Here is a 16,090-nt window from a genome sequence, read left to right as displayed (position 1 = left end):
CACATACAAAAAATAGGATTTTAATACCTACCAGTAAATCCTTTTCTCTTAGTCCGTAGAGGATGCTGGGGACTCCAAAAGGACCATGGGGTATAGACGGGATCCGCAGGAGACATGGGCACTTTAAGACTTTGAATGGGCGTGAACGGGCTCCTCCCTCTATGCCCCTCCTCCAGACCAAAGTTATAGGAACTGTGCCCAGAGGAGACGGACATTTCGAGGAAAAGGATTTTGTTAAACTAAGGGTGAGATACATACCAGCTCACACCGTACAACATGGTATACAACTAAAACCAGTTAACAGCATGAACCAAAGAGATCAGCAACAGGCTGACCTTTAGCAAAACACAACCTTTGTGCAACATAAGCAATAACTATTTACAATTACTGCAGATAGAGGCCGCACTGGGACGGGCGCCCAGCATCCTCCACGGACTAAGAGAAAAGGATTTACCGGTAGGTATTAAAATCTTATTTTCTCCTTCGTCCTAGAGGATGCTGGGGACTTCAAAAGGACCATGGGGTTTATACCAAAGCTCCAGACCGGGCGGGAGAGTGCGGATGACTCTGCAGCACCGATTGAGCAAACATGAGGTCCTCATCAGCCAGGGTATCAAACTAGTAGAATTTTGCAAAAGTGTTTGAACCCGACCAAGTAGCTGCTCGGCAAAACTGTAATGCCGAGACGCCTCGGGCAGCCGCCCAAGATGAGCCCACCTTCCTAGTGGAATGGGCTTTCACCGATTTCGGTAACGGCAATCCAGCCGTAGAATGAGCCTGCTGAATCGTAATACAGATCCAGCATGCAATAGTCTGCATAGAAGCAGGAGCGCCAACCTTGTTGGCCGCATACAGGACAAACAGCGCCTCTCTTTTCCTAACACGAGCCGTTCTGGCAACATAAAATTTCCAAGCTTTGACCACATCAAGAGACTTGGAGTCTGCCAAGGCTTCAGTAGCCACCGGCACCACAATAGGTTGGTTCATGTGAAACGACGAAACCACCGTAGGCAGAAATTGTTGACGAGTTCTTAATTCCACTCTATCCACATGGAAATCAGATAGGGGCTTTTGTGAGACAAAGCAGCCAATTCGGACACCCGCCTTGCGGACGCCAAGGCCAATAGCATGACTACTTTCCACGTGAGAAATTTCAACTCAACCATTTGTAAAGGTTCAAACCAATGTGACGTAAGGAACTGTAACACCACGTTAAAGTCCCACGGTGCCACTGGGGGCAAAAAAGGAGGTTGGATGTGCAGCACACCCTTCACAAAAGTCTGTACTTCTGGAAGTGAGGCCAATTCCCTTTGAAAGAAAATTGATAAGGCCGAAACCTGCACTTTAATGGAGCCTAACTTCAGGCCCGCATCCACACCTGCTTGCAAAAAGTGGAGAAAACGACCCAGCTGACATTCTTCTGTAGGAGCCTTCTTAGATTCGCACCAAGACACATATTTTCTCCAAATACGGTGATAATGCTTCGCCGTTACCTCCTTTCTAGCTTTAAGTAGAGTGGGGATGACTTCCGTGGGAATTCCCTTTCTAGCTAGGATTTGGCGTTCAACCGCCATGCCGTCAAACGCAACCGCGGTAAGTCCTGGAACACGCACGGCCCCTGCTGTAAGAGGTCCTCTCTTAGAGGAAGAGGCCAGGGATCTCCTGTGAGTAATTCCTGAAGATCCGGATACCAGGCCCTCCGTGGCCAATCTGGAACAACGAGTATCGCCTGAACCCTTTTTCTTCTTATGATCCTTATCATCTTTGGGATAAGTGGAAGTGGAGGGAACACATAGACCGACTGAAACACCCACGGTGTCACCAGTGCGTCCACTGCTATTGCTTGAGGGTCCCTCGACCTGGAACAATATGTCTGAAGTTTCTTGTTGAGGCGAGAAGCCATCATGTCTATTTGAAGAAGTCCCCAATGACTTGTCACTTCTGCAAAGACCTCTCGATGAAGACCCCACTCTCCTGAATGGAGATCGTGTCTGCTGAGGAAGTCTGCTTCCCAGTTGTCCACTCCTGGAATAAAGACCGCTGACAGAGCGCTTGCATGTTTTTACGTCCAGCGAAGAATCTTGATGGCCTCCACCATCGCCGCTCTGCTCTTTGTTCCGCCCTGGCGGTTTACGTGCGCCATGGCTGTAATGTTGTCAGACTGAATAAGGACGGGCAGGTCGCAAATAAGATGTTCCGCTTGCCGAAGGCCGTTGTAGATGGCCCTTAACTCCAGCACGTTTATGTGCAGACAAGCTTCCTGGCTTGACCTTTTTCCCTGGAAATTCTGTCCCTTTGTGACTGCTCCCCAACCTCGGTGACTCACGTCCGTGGTCACCAGAACCCAATCCTGGATCCCGAACCTGCGACCCTCTAGAACAGGCTTTTTCAACCAGTGTGCCGTGGCACATTAGTGTGCCGCGACCAGTTGCAAGGTGTGCCGCGGAGCCAGAGCAGCATCCTGCACCTTCAGAGTGAACTGTTGGCCCAGGCTCTTCTTAGAGGATCAGTCGTGCTCCGTCCGTGACGTATACCTTGGAGACGCGGCGGTGTGATATCATAGGCCACGGCCGCCGCATCCCACCACTCAGCCAGCCCACCCACCTGCACATACATCTTCCAGTTCCTGCCTGCATACACAGCTTTCCTTGCCCGCCCACATCCACACCTGCCCACCGCCCGCTGCTCAGTATTCGCAGCACTCCACTATGAACAACCCCCGCCACTGAGGGACGTGGAGGGCTAATATTTGTTATTTTTTTTTCTCCTTTGGGGAACAATAGGATTTATGTAGGGAGAATAAGGATTTATGGGGGGGAACAATGTGAATAATTCATGCGGGGAGCAATAGGATTTATGTGGGGAGCAATGTGATTGTTTTTTCTGTGTAGGCCGATGTATGTGTGGATTTTTTTTTTTTTTTACTGTGATGGCCAATGTGTGTTTTTTGTTTTTTCCTGTGGGGAACTGATGCTGTGCCTTGGCAATTTTAAAATATTGTTTGGTGTGCCGCGAGTAAAAAAAGGTTGAAAATCACTGCTCTAGAAGGTGAGAACTTTGGAGTTACCACAGGAGAGAAACCCTGGCCCTGGGTGACAGGCTTATCTTCCGGTGCATGTGCAGATGGGACCCGAACCACTTGTCCAGCAGGTCCCACTGAAAAGTTCTTGCATGGAATCTGCCAAACGGAATGGCCTCGTAGGCCGCCGCCATTTTCCCCAGCACTCGAGTGCAGTGATGAATCGACACTCTTGGCGATTTCAGAAGTTCCTTGACCATGTTCTGGAGTTCCTGAGCCTTTTCCAACAGGAGAAAGATCCTCTGCAGTTCCGTGTCCAGAATCATGCCCAAAAACGACAGCAGAGTTGTCGGAAATCAACTGCGACTTTGGTAAATTTAGGAGCCAGCCATGTTGTTGCAGCACCTTCAGGGAGAGCGCAACGCTTTTTAGTAACTGCTCCCTTGATCTCGCCTTTATCAGGAGATCGTCAAAGTATGGGATAATTGTGATCCCTTGCTTGCGCAGGAGCAACATCATTTCCGCCATTACTTTGGTGAAAATCCTCGGGGCCGTGGAAAGACCAAACGGCAACGTCTGAAAATGGTAGTGGCAATCCTGAACAGCGAACCTCAGGAACGACTGATGAGTACGATATATGGGGACATGTAGGTATGCATCCTTTATGTCGACTGACACCATAAAATCCCCCCGCTCCAGACTGGAGATCATAGCTCGGAGAGATTCCATCTTGAATTTGAATCTTTTTAAATACAGGTTGAGGGATTTTAAGTTCAGAATCGGTCTGACCGAGCCAACCGGCTTCGAGACCACGAACAGGGTTGAATAAAACCCTTTCCCCTGTTGTAACGGGGGAACCGTGACAATGAGTTGCTGTTGACACAGCTTTTGTATCGCAGCACACACTAACTCTCTCTCTGGGTGAGAAACTGGTAAGGCCGATTTGAAAAATCGGTGTGGAGGCACGTCTTGGAACTCCAGTTTGTATCCTTGGCTCACAATTTCCAGCACCCAAGGATCCAGGCCCGAGCGAACCCAGACTTGACCGAAGAGCTGAAGACGTGCCCCCACCGATGCGGACGCCCGCAGAGGAGCCCCAGCGTCATGCGGTGGATTTGGTAGAAGCCGGGGAGGACTTCTGCTCCTGGGAGCTTGCCACAGCCTGCAATCTATTTCCTCTTTCCTGACCTCTGTCCGCGAGGAAGGAAGAACCACGTCCTTTTCTGAAATTATGAGACCGAAAGGACTGCATCTGGTATTGAGGCGTTTTCTTTTGCTGTGGAGGGACAAAAGGCAAAAACGAAGACTTACCCACGGTAGCTGTAGAAACCAGGTCCGCGATGCCCTCACCAAAAAAAACTTCACCTTTGAAGGGCAGGGCCTCCATAGCCTTTTTAGAGTCAGCATCACCATTCCACTGATGAGTCCACAACACCCTCCTAGCCGAGACTGCCATGGCATTGGCCCTTGATCCCAAGAGGCCAATATCTCTCGCCGCTTCCCTTAGATATATCGCTGCGTCCCTGGTATGACACAGCGTCAAAAGCACGTTATCCTTATCCAGGGTGTCTATGTCAGATGACAAGTTATCTGCCCACCTTTCAATAGCGCTACTCACTCATGCCGACGCCACAGCCGGCCTGAGCAGCATACCCGTAGTAACATAAATAGATTTTAAGGTAGTTTCCTGCTTACGATCCGCAGGATCCTTTAGGGCCGCCGTGTCAGGGGACGGTAGCGCCACCTTTTTGGACAAACGTGCCAGAGCTTTGTCCACCGTGGGTGAGGATTCCCACCGTAACCTATCCTGCGAGGGAAAAGGATACGCCATAGAAATCCTCCTAGGAATCTGCAGTCTCTTGTCTGGGGATTCCCAAGCTTTTTCAAAAAGAGCGCTCAGTTCATGAGAGGGAGGAAACATTACCTCAGGTTTCTTTCCCTTAAACATACAGACCCTTGTGTCAGGGACAGTGGGGTCTTCTGTGATATGTAACACCTCTTTAATTGCCACAATCATGTACTGAATACTCTTGGCCACCTTAGGATGTAACTTGGCATCATCATAATCGACACTGGAGTCGGAATCCGTGTCGGTATCAGTGTTTGCTATCTGGGTAAATGAACGTTTCTGCGACCCTGAGGGTGCCAGAGATTGTGACAAACCATCTCGCATGGATTGTCTCTATGCTTGGTTCTGAGACTCAGATTTGTCTAACCTCTTATGCAATAAAGCCACACTTGCATTTAAAACATTCCACATATCTACCCACTCAGCAGTCGGCGGTGCCGACTGAGTCACTCCCACATTCTCTTCAGTCTCCACACCAGCCTCCTCCTGGGAAGAGCCTTCAACCTCAGACATGTCGACACACGCGCACCGACACCCCCAAACACACTGGGCTATAGGGGACAGACCCACAGTAAGATCCTTCAGAGAGACAGAAAAGGAGTTTGCCAGCTCACACCCAGCGCCTCACCGGTCTGAAGGAATTAAATAACGCCCCAGACCTGTAAGCGCTTTTATACCAAATAATCAACACAAAATTTTGTCCCCCCCCCCCTTCTTTTCGTGCACCCTGTTACTTGTGTACAGCAGTGAAGGGCCAGGAGCAGCGTCTCTGCAGCAAGCTGTGGAGAAAATGGCGCTGGTTAGAGCTGAAGGAGAAAGCCCCGCCCCCTACCCGGTGCGCTTCGTTCACGCTTTTATTTATACTGGCGGGGGTGCAGGTCTCATATGAGGATACATTGCTGCCCAGGGCGCCCCCCCTGTGCCCTGCACCCATATAGAGCCGCTTGTGTGAGGGAGCAATGGCGCGCAGCACGACCGCTGTGCGGCACCTCAGGAAGATCTGAAGTCTTCTGCCGCCTTTGAAGTCTTCTTGCGTCTACTACTCACCCGGCTTCTCTCTTCAGGCCCTGTGATGGAGACGGCCGCGCGGCTCCGGGAACGAGCAGCTAGGCGCACAAAGTGATCAGACCCTCTGTAGCTAATGGTGTCCAGTAGCCTAAGAAGCAGAGCCTTTGAACTCACAGAAGTAGGTCTGCTTCTCTCCCCTCAGTCCCACGAAGCAGGGAAGTCTTTTTTTAGAGAAACTCAGTAGAGCTCCCCTAGTGTGCACCCAGTCTCCTCTGGGCACAGAATCTAACTGAGGTCTGGAGGAGGGGCATAGAAGGAGGAGCCAGTTCACGCCCATTAAAGTCTTAAAGTGCCCATGTCTCCTGCGGATCCCGTCTATACCCCATGCTCCTTTTGGAGTCCCCAGCATCCTCCAGGACGAAGGAGAAATAAAATCTGTCATTTATCTGGTCACCTGCAAGAATAGCAGACGACTCTGTACTACGTACACACTGGGACAGGTCTCATGAGGACTCTGTCTCTCTCTCTCTCTCTAGACCCAAATGCTCTCATTAGAGAACACATTACATAGGACCAAGACACCAGATGGGAAGGAGGAGACGCTGGGATCCCCGGGTCACTTACAGCTCTCTTCCCCCTACTATCTCTCCTCTGGTCAGCAAGCTCCATCGGTAGCTCATAAAATCTGATACTCCTGTGTCTCTGCCTGCACTGTATACTGTAAGTGCAAAAAACGGTGTAGGTAAAAGGAAAGGGTACTGTAGTGATCACTTTACAATAGTCGACTCAAAAGATGAATTACATCTATTATGGCAGCAAGTGTTAGAAAGAGGTTTCTATAATGTAGTCAATGGAAGGGGGTTGCTGTCCGGATTTCAGTCTGAATTCAGTCAGTAGTGGTGATAATAAAGTCTCCAAAACACTCACACCGGGCTAGGATGTCACTTAACACGATTCTCTGCCTCCAATAATGCTCATCGGCTTCCTCAGAAGTCTGTTCTCTGCTAATTGCAAATTTTTTTTTTTTTTAAAGAAAACAGATTCTAGGAGTCATTAAGCCCTTGCCTGAACTTCCTTGTGTTTCAGGCCTCGATTTGAGCTTCCTTTTGTGGAGCTCGTAGATATGATTTATGCATTCCAGAGGCCATGTATAAGCTCTCTATGCATTCTGAATCCTATACAAGGGACAGCATATTACAAGTTTTACTAACTTGTTAATAATACTGTTTTGAGTGAACTATTGCAAAGTGATCATTACAATACACTTGCCTTTTACTTACATCTGATATTGGAATATAGATTAACTCAAGGTGGAGTAGCTGCAAGTATCTTGAGTGGAACTTTGCACACTTATGGGCATATTTATCACAATCTGCAAATTCAGAGGCGGTTGTGATGTGATTATTTCACTTAATTCTCCTTGCAAATTTGGGAAATATCACAAATGTATTAAAATTTGCATGCTGAAACAGAGCTTGAGAGAAAGCTCAGTCACAGCCATGTCTCTGCATCATGCTTTCCTTAAAAGTGAAAGCCTTTATTTGCGGAAGCACATACTGCACTTGCTAAGTAAGGTAGTGCAGTGTGCAGACGGAGCATACAGCTAGTATCTCTGATAGGACACTAACTGCATGCATAAAGAAAATTGGCGTAGAATAAGCTTACCTACACACAGAAAACGGTGATTGGTGAGCTCCTTCTGTATCCCAGTCAGCTGATCTGTGCAGTGAGATGATGTTCAGGAAAGCATTGAGGTATATTTAGACAAATAGGCTGATCACAGAAGCCGACTGCGACCTCCACCAGTCAGCATGCAGAAAGGGCAGAGCAGGAGTAGGGGTAACTGGAGGAAGCCTGTATAATGTCATCTGAAGATGGCGTTATTATCGCTAGGCTCTCTCCAGTATTTCTTTACAATTTAGCATTAGTAAATTTTAACACATCACATTTCCCATTACAAGTATAAGAAATGCAATCTTCTTAATAAGAAAAAAGCAGTTTAAAGGTTTTGGAGAAGGTTATTTACAAAAACTCCTCCAAAAGCCCTTTGATACATTTAGATGATACTCAAATAAACGGTGTGAAAACACCCATTTTAACATTATTTTAGTAGAAAAAATATTGATAATAGTCCCTAAGTTATAATACATTACTTAGATTTGGGGGGGAATACTTCTAGCAGATGCTAAATGTCTCCCCTTTTTTCCTCTCACCAATGTATCTTCTTCATTGTCTTCTGAAGCTGAAGCCAAATGCATATTTTGTGCTTGACATTAAAGGGACATATTAGCTTATTATTGTTTAAAGATCAGAACAAAAGGATTGCATTAAATTCATGCCAGGACAAACAGTCATAAAAAGCAGAAAACTAAAAGTTATATTATTTGTTTTTTATATAGTGACAACAGTATTTTCTAATCCAATTTGATATAAAATCCACACAAAGAACTAATGTTAGGCATCCCAAGCTCCAAGTAGAAAAAAAAAAATACACAAAAAATGAAGACTCTAGCTAAGCATTAAATAAAGCTGATGAATCAATGGTTGCACTGTTATATATCCTACAGTATGTTCTCCACATATTTAGAAACTCAACTAGTCTGCCCTAAATACATGTACACACTAGGGTTTCTTTTTGTTGAAAACTAATAAGCATACCAGTATATTTTTGGATTTTGGGAGGAAACCGATGCAAGAACAGGAAGAATATGCAAACTCCACACAGTTAGAGCCCTGGTGACAATTTCCTTTTCCTTACACAGACACCTGCATTTTATCTGGTGCCTGCGAAGAAAAGGGATCAGTGGGGAAAACTGGCAACATTGAATTGTTAGGGACATCAGGTTCTGTTACATATGAGGCCCGCATTTGGCCCAAGTCAGTACATAGAATGGCACCTAGCTGACCTCGAGTTGCTAAGGGGAAAACAGGGTTACCAGGTATTAGGGCAGCAGTACCTTCATTATTGTCAATAACGCCACCCGAATCTGTCCCAAGCAGTGCATTCGTGGGAAAAGTGGGTAACACATTTGTGAAGACAAGGTCCCCTGTTCTCCTCTATTTACAAGATGTTTGGGTACAAACAGGTTTCCCTTCTAACCCAGTAACCTGTGTAACATTATCATCACCACCCCCAGTCACATCATTGCAGGGTTCAGCATTAACCCATATTACCGGAACAGAGTCACATAGTTAAAAAGAAATAGAATCAACATTCTCAGGAGCATATTGTGATATTAATAGTCCAGAGTCAGTATTAACTAGCAACTCCATTGGGAATATTCCCAACCACACTCCCAACACTTATGGCCCCTTTCAAAGCAGCTTCCTTCAGATGCAAATCCTGTGCCTCCTTTGGTAGTACGCTGTGCGCACCATCAGCCTTTCCCAGCAGTGTAAACTATACTCAGCATATTCCACAGTGATGTTAGTTTGCAGGGGTACTTCTATAGGTTGTGCTGGAACTTCTCCCAATGGTAATAGCTGTTGCAGACGCCATCTTTCCCCCTCTACGCGTTGACACTGGACTCACCAAAATGGCGTTTTCAGCTTTCCCCAATCGTGTGCCTCTCTTTAAAAACACTCAAAACAATCCTCCAGTTCGTTCAGCAGGGTCCCAGGATTCATCTCGGGACCCGGAGTAAGGGGGTCATTCAGAGTTGATCGCTCTCTGCCATTTTTCGCAGCACAGCAATCAGGTTACTACTGCGCATGCATCGCAATGCGCACCGCATCGAACGGGTACAAAGCGGATCATTGCTGGGCGTTGGATTTAATGAAGAATCCATTCGCACAGCTGATCGCAAGAAGATTGACAGGAAGAGAGCGTTTGTGGGTGTCAACTGACCGTTTTCAGGGAGAGTTTGGGAAAACGCAGGTGTGTCCAGGAGTTTGCAGGGTGGGTGTCTCACGTCAATTCCGGGATCAAAAAGTCTGAAGTGATCGCAAGGGCTGAGTAAGTGCAGAGCTACTCAGAAACTGCAAAAAACATTTTCGTCCCGCTCGACTGCACAGGCGTTCGCACACTTGCAAAGTGAAAATACACTCCCCCGTGGGCGGCAACTATGTGTTTGCATGGCTGCTAAAAGTAGCTAGCGAACGAACAACTCGGAATGACCCCCTAAGAACTATTGCACGATACTGGCTGAAGGAATTGCACTCATCCTCATCTGCCCACATGAGCTGTCGGATAATCTCGTTGCGAGTGTTGTCACGGCAGGAGAGACCTTGAAGTGGACATTCCTTCGTTAGCTCTTCCAGGTTCATCAGGTTAAGTGGTAATCTGGGTCGATGATTCCAGACTTCCTGGCTGCTACACATTCTGCATTCTCCCTGGAACTAGCAGAGATGTTTGTATATGGTGTAATGTCCAGGGCCAGCTGATTCTCTGTACCACAGCTGGAGTTTGCTTGTCCCCCTCCGTCCTGCTCCAACACAGGGAAATTCTCTGGAGGGGGTCTGTGGTGATTTGCGGCTCCAGCCACAGGCTGCCAGTTGAGTTCAGCTAGCTCCAACTGGTACCTGTGATCCGCTTCCTGTTCTGCAGCAGCAGCCACTCTGTCCATAGCAGCTCAGCGTTCAGCAGCCTCTCGTTCTACAGCAGCAGGCTCTCTTACATTGAACTGCTCTATAAACTGCAGCAACATCGATGGGTAGGGCTGCTTCACATACTTCAGAACCATCTTTAGATCTAGAGCCAACCTTCAGGCAACTTCCGCTGGCCCCACAATGTTGATACCAGAGTTCCCATCACAGTCAGGCTTTCCACTATTACTTCCCGTAGTAAGTAAAAGTCCAGTACAGGGTACATCCCTGGTCACCGCAGTCTCTCCGGCTGATGCATTCCCCACTCGTACCAGTTCGATGACATCCTGATGCTCTGTATCATCAACCACTAGGTCCTGGATCAATCTCTTCTTATGATGGTCCAACCAGACTATACCTTTCCGCATGCACCGCGCCACAAGCTCTTCCTTCCTAAGCGGTTGATAGTTTGCAGTCATCTTCGCCAATATAAAATAAAAACAGGGATGGGGAACGGAAATTGTTTTCACTGTGTTACTATTACAAATATAAGCTTTGAGTTCTGGTATCCGTTGAGTATCATTCAACTTAAGTTTTCTAAGTAATAAAAAATAGGATTTTAGGACCTACCGGTAAATCCTTTTCTCTTAGTCCGTAGAGGATGCTGGGGACTCCGAAAAGACCATGGGGTATAGACGGATCCGCAGGAGCTTGGGCACACTATAAAGACTTAAACTGGGTGTGGACTAGCTCCTCCCTCTATGCTCCTCCTCCAGACCTCAGTTAGAAAACTGTGCCCAGGAGAGATGGACATTTCGAGGAAAGAATTTATAAACACGGTGAGTGTCATACCAGCTCACACCACAAACACACCGCAGAACGCGGCATTCAATAGAAAACCAGCCTACGGCATGAAAAAAAACACAGCCACATGCTGAGAGAATATGTAACACAACCTGCGTGCCAACACAACCTAATAATAAGACACCGCATGCCATGGCATGAACAAGGTCCGCAACAGTCTGACAGAGAAGAAACACCACTAGAGTGTAACCAAAAACAATAACTGCAGACACAGTACGCACTGGGACGGGCGCCCAGCATCCTCTACGGACTAAGAGAAAAGGATTTACCGGTAGGTACTAAAATCCTATTTTCTCATACGTCCTAGAGGATGCTGGGGACTCCGTAAGGACCATGGGGATTATACCAAAGCTACAAAACGGGCGGGAGAGTGCGGACGACTCTGCAGCACCGATTGAGCAAACATGAGGTCCTCATTAGCCAGGGTATCAAACTTGTAGAGCATAGCAAAAGCGTTTGATCCCGACCAAGAATCCGCTCTGCAAAGTTGAACCGCCGAGACTACTCGGGCATCCGCCCAAGAAAAACCCATCTTCCCAAAAGAATGGTCCTCCACCTACTTCGGTGACGGCAATTCAGCCGTAGAACGAACATGCCAAACCGCCTCACAGATTCAGCGTGTAACAGACTGCATAACGCAGTCTCCCAAACCATGCTGGGAACATATCAGACAAACAGAGCCTCTGTTTCTCCAAACTGAGCCAAATTGACGACCTACATACTCAAATCCCTGGCCAGATCGAGGGAATTTGAATCAGCTAAAGACTAAGTAACCACCGGCATCAAAATAGGCCGATTTCAGCGAAACCCAGAAACCACTCTTGGTAGATCTACCAACCGAGTACTCAATTCCTCTCTATCCACCTGAAAGATCAAACAAGGCTCTTGTGAGACACAACCACCACTTCTGACACCCGCCTTGCGGACGTCAAAGCCAATAGCCTGACCACGTTCCAAAAGAGAAATTTTGTAAAGAAAGTTATTAGGCTTGCCTCCACACCGGCTTGTAACATATGGATAAGCACAACCTAGCTGAAAGTCCTCCATAGGAGCCTTCCTGGATACACACCGAGACACATAATTACACCAACTACGGTAGTAACGCTTTGCCGTTAGTTCTTTCCTAGCCTGAAGAATTGAGGAAACGACTTCCCTGGGAACACCCGTTCGGCTTAGGAGATGGCATTCAACCACCCCACCGTCAGACACAGCCGCGGTAAGTCCTGATACACGCCCTGATCTTGTTGTAACATTACCTCACGCAGTGGAAGAGGGCAGTAATCTTCTATGAGTAAACCATGAAAAACTGGATAGCCAACCCCCGCTAGCTAGACCGGATTCAAGAGGATCACCGGAACCTTTGATCATCTCCTTGAGGCCCCTCGTTGAGGCGAGACGCCAACATGTCCAATTTTGACACTCCTCAAAGACTTGTCACGTCTGGGAAAGCTTCTCGATGATGACTGAATTTTTCCCGGCTGGATATCGGGTCAGCAGAGGAAATCTATGTCTCCGTCGTTTACCTCTGGAACAAAGACTGCTAATATAGCGTTTACCAGACTTCCCACTCAACTGAAAACTGTGCATCTTCCGCCATTGCCGCTTTGCTCCTTGTTCCACCATAGCGGCTTACTTACGCCACTGCTGACAAGTCGTCTGGCAGAACTAACACGGGCAGAACACGAAGAATACGTTCGTCTAAAATAGCTCTTAATTCAAGAAAGCTTACAGCAGACAAGTTTCCCAACTTGACCTAATCCTCTGGAAATACGTCCCTTGCAACGGACTGCTCCCCAGCTTCGGAGATCCGTATGCACGGACACCAGGATCTAAATCTGTATCCCAAACCTTCATTGCTCTAGAAGAAAAGAACCGAGCAGACACCACAGGAGCGATGTCCTGGCTGTTTGGAATATATTCCGGTTCATGCGCAGGTGAGACCCGGACCGTATTTCCAACTGGTCCCATGAAAACCACTCTGGTATTAGACCTGCTCAGCGAAAGAGGCCTCTTAGGCCGCCCCCATCTGTCTTATTAACGGAACATATTGATAAAGTGTCACCTCAAAGCCGATCCAACTCTGGATCCTCAGACCTCTTTCCACAGGAAAAAAAAAAACACCGAACCTTAACCGGACAGTATCTACCCTGAAACCCACTTTTGACATCTGCGTCGTTGGGAACAACAGCCAATCCCTGTGCCGAAGAACAGTCAGAGAGAAACAACGATTTGCACCTTTATACAGGGACAACCAGACAATGTCCTGAACCGGACGCACCTCTGTATGGCGTCGCGCACTACCTCCCCTTTCAGAGGGGAAAGGCAAGCTCTATTAGAAAAAACAGTAAGGGGAAACCACCGTAACTCAGAATGTTCCCACTTTGACTTCTATAAATAACTCACAGGTCCTAGTCTATTCCTGGACTAACTGAAATTTAGTAGACAAGTGGTCACCGGAGTGGGGACCAGCCAGATAGACTCAGCGACAAGCGGTGGATGTAGTGGAAACAGAAAACGACATCCACTTCTGCAAACCTAACAAGGCTGCAGAACACTTACCTTTCCACCTTCCACTGTCTGCACAGAAAAGGGATAACGAACGGTATCGAACCGGTTAAAACGACTGCATCCCACAAAAGAATGCGTCACCAACCGGTGTGAAGGAGGCTAACTCACGAAGTTAGACTTACCAGTGGAAACCGCCGAGAGTGATTGAACAGAGGCCACACCAAACAGCTGTAGACCTCCCACCAGCATCTCCCAGAGACATCCTCCGCATTTTCCCGGTCACATCTCCTGCTGTCACGTGGCAGCCTGCTGTAATGTTACAAGGAAGAATAAACATAGGTAAGCCTACCCACTCTGCCTACCCGACTACAACACTCCCTCAAGTGCATACAGTGCAAATAAGGTCAAAGTATAGAAATAAAATTTCACTTAGCTGCCTGTGTATGATCCTTTGCGACTGGGCTCTGCGTCGACCAGGAGTTGACTGTCATAAATTTCTCTCCGCGTTGTGAAGAGAATAATATTCGGACTCCTTGAGAGGATCGAAACCAACTCGTCACGGCCAATCTAGAGCTTAATCAACAGAGCGACCAGCACATGATAAGAATACCATTATTTCAGCATTCATGGATATACATCATGTAATACACAATAAAACACATAAATCGTAACCATGCATATATAAACATGTATCTACATATACACACATATAGATATAACCTATACGCAAGTGGATTGTCCAGACCTATCAGGTCCCTAGTGACAGTAATGTGTTGTTAACGTGTATGACCATGTACCGATATGCCCCCGATTTGGATCTACCAGGAACGTTATGTTCGACAGAAACATAGTAAATGCCGACCGCCAGGAATAGTAAGCAGGCAAAAATAATAATAATAATCTTGGAACCCCGAGGGGTCTGAGGGAAGCATACAAAACAATTTTGATAACACTGCCCCCACATATACCTATAAATATACATATATATATACAGGTACCAGGCAATGACAGCCTGATAATTTTTTTACCCAGGAAATACCGTTGATGCTGACAGGGCATCCACAAACGACTGTATCTTCCCTATCGTGTTTAATGTTTTAAGCACACAAACACCAATCTGCTAATACTTAATTTCCCGAATCAAGTATCGCCATGCAACGGCGAAGCACACAGTTAACCCCACAGCAGCTCGTGACAAAGCCCTCACACCTGCCGACATATGTCGACCAACTGATAGTGGGTAAACAAACAGGGAAAAAGTGAAATTATTTATTACAACAAGGAATATGTGTCCATTATCAAACTTAATGCTATATGACACCCTTATAGCATTAAAAACACTGTACCCCCCCTTCATCTTACTATACAGCAAGTCCTGGCGGGGATCTTTGAAGAAAATGGCGCTGACTCCTCTGAGAAGTCTAAGCTCCGCCCCTTCCCGGCGCTCTCCAGCCCCTTATTATCAATATACTGGATGGCCTCGTATATAGTGTAGATACACTATATACTATCTAAAACTGCAGTTCAGGGCGCCCCCCCTGCGCCCTGCACCCAGGTAAAACGTTGGTGTGTGGGAGCACCGGCGCGGGACCGCCGCTATGACTGGCGGTATTGCGTGCGCGCCAGGGGATCCTAACAACATATTACATACGCTGCCCATGGCGACCCCCCCCCCCCCTGCACCCCTGGAAGCCGGCGGCGGGGGAGAAAAGGTGCGCAGTGCGCTAACACGCGCTGGCGGGGGTCCGGGACACGGAGCCCCGACAGCGCCAACACAAAACCCTTTTGCCCGCAAAAAAAAAAACGAATTTGCTGCTCGGGCGCTCCCCCCCCAGCGCCCTGCACCCTGTGAGTGCCGTTGTGTGGGAGCATGGAGCGCATCGCGACCGCTGTACCTCCGTTACTGAAGTCTTCTGCCGTCACTGAAGCCTTCTGTTCTTCTAATACTCACCCGGCATCTTTCTTCAAGCTTCTGTGAGGGGGTGACGGCGTGGCTCCGGGAACAAGCAGCTAGGCGCACCAAGTGATCGAACCCTCTGGAGCTAATGGTGTCCAGTAGCCGAGAAGCAGAGCCCTTGATTTAAGAAGAAGTAGGTCTGCTTCTCTCCCCTCACTCCCACGATGCAGGGAGCCTGTAGCCAGCAGGTCTGCCTGAAAATAACAAACCTAACATAAGTCTTTCAGAGAAACTTAGGAGAGCTCCCCTAGTGTGTGACCCATCACTCCTGGGCACAAAGTCTAAATGAGGTCTGGAGGAGGGGCATAGAGGGAGGAGCTAGTCCACACCCAGTTTAAGTCTTTATAGTGTGCCCAAGCTC

At 47.7% G+C, this 16,090-nt stretch overlaps 1 protein-coding gene across 7 annotated transcripts in view; it reads right to left on the bottom strand.

Annotated features, from left to right (window-relative positions):
* The window catches only part of SPIDR (scaffold protein involved in DNA repair), a 1,299,263-nt gene that overhangs the window by 727,088 nt on the left and 556,085 nt on the right, over window positions 1-16,090 (bottom strand). The gene's annotated exons all lie outside the window — the stretch shown is intronic.

The sequence above is a fragment of the Pseudophryne corroboree genome, chromosome 5 (genome assembly GCF_028390025.1).
Source record: "Pseudophryne corroboree isolate aPseCor3 chromosome 5, aPseCor3.hap2, whole genome shotgun sequence".
Classification (NCBI taxonomy): Eukaryota; Metazoa; Chordata; class Amphibia; order Anura; family Myobatrachidae; genus Pseudophryne; species Pseudophryne corroboree.
The sequence above is the reverse complement of the archived record's forward strand: the minus strand, read 5'-3'. Positions and strand labels throughout refer to the sequence as shown.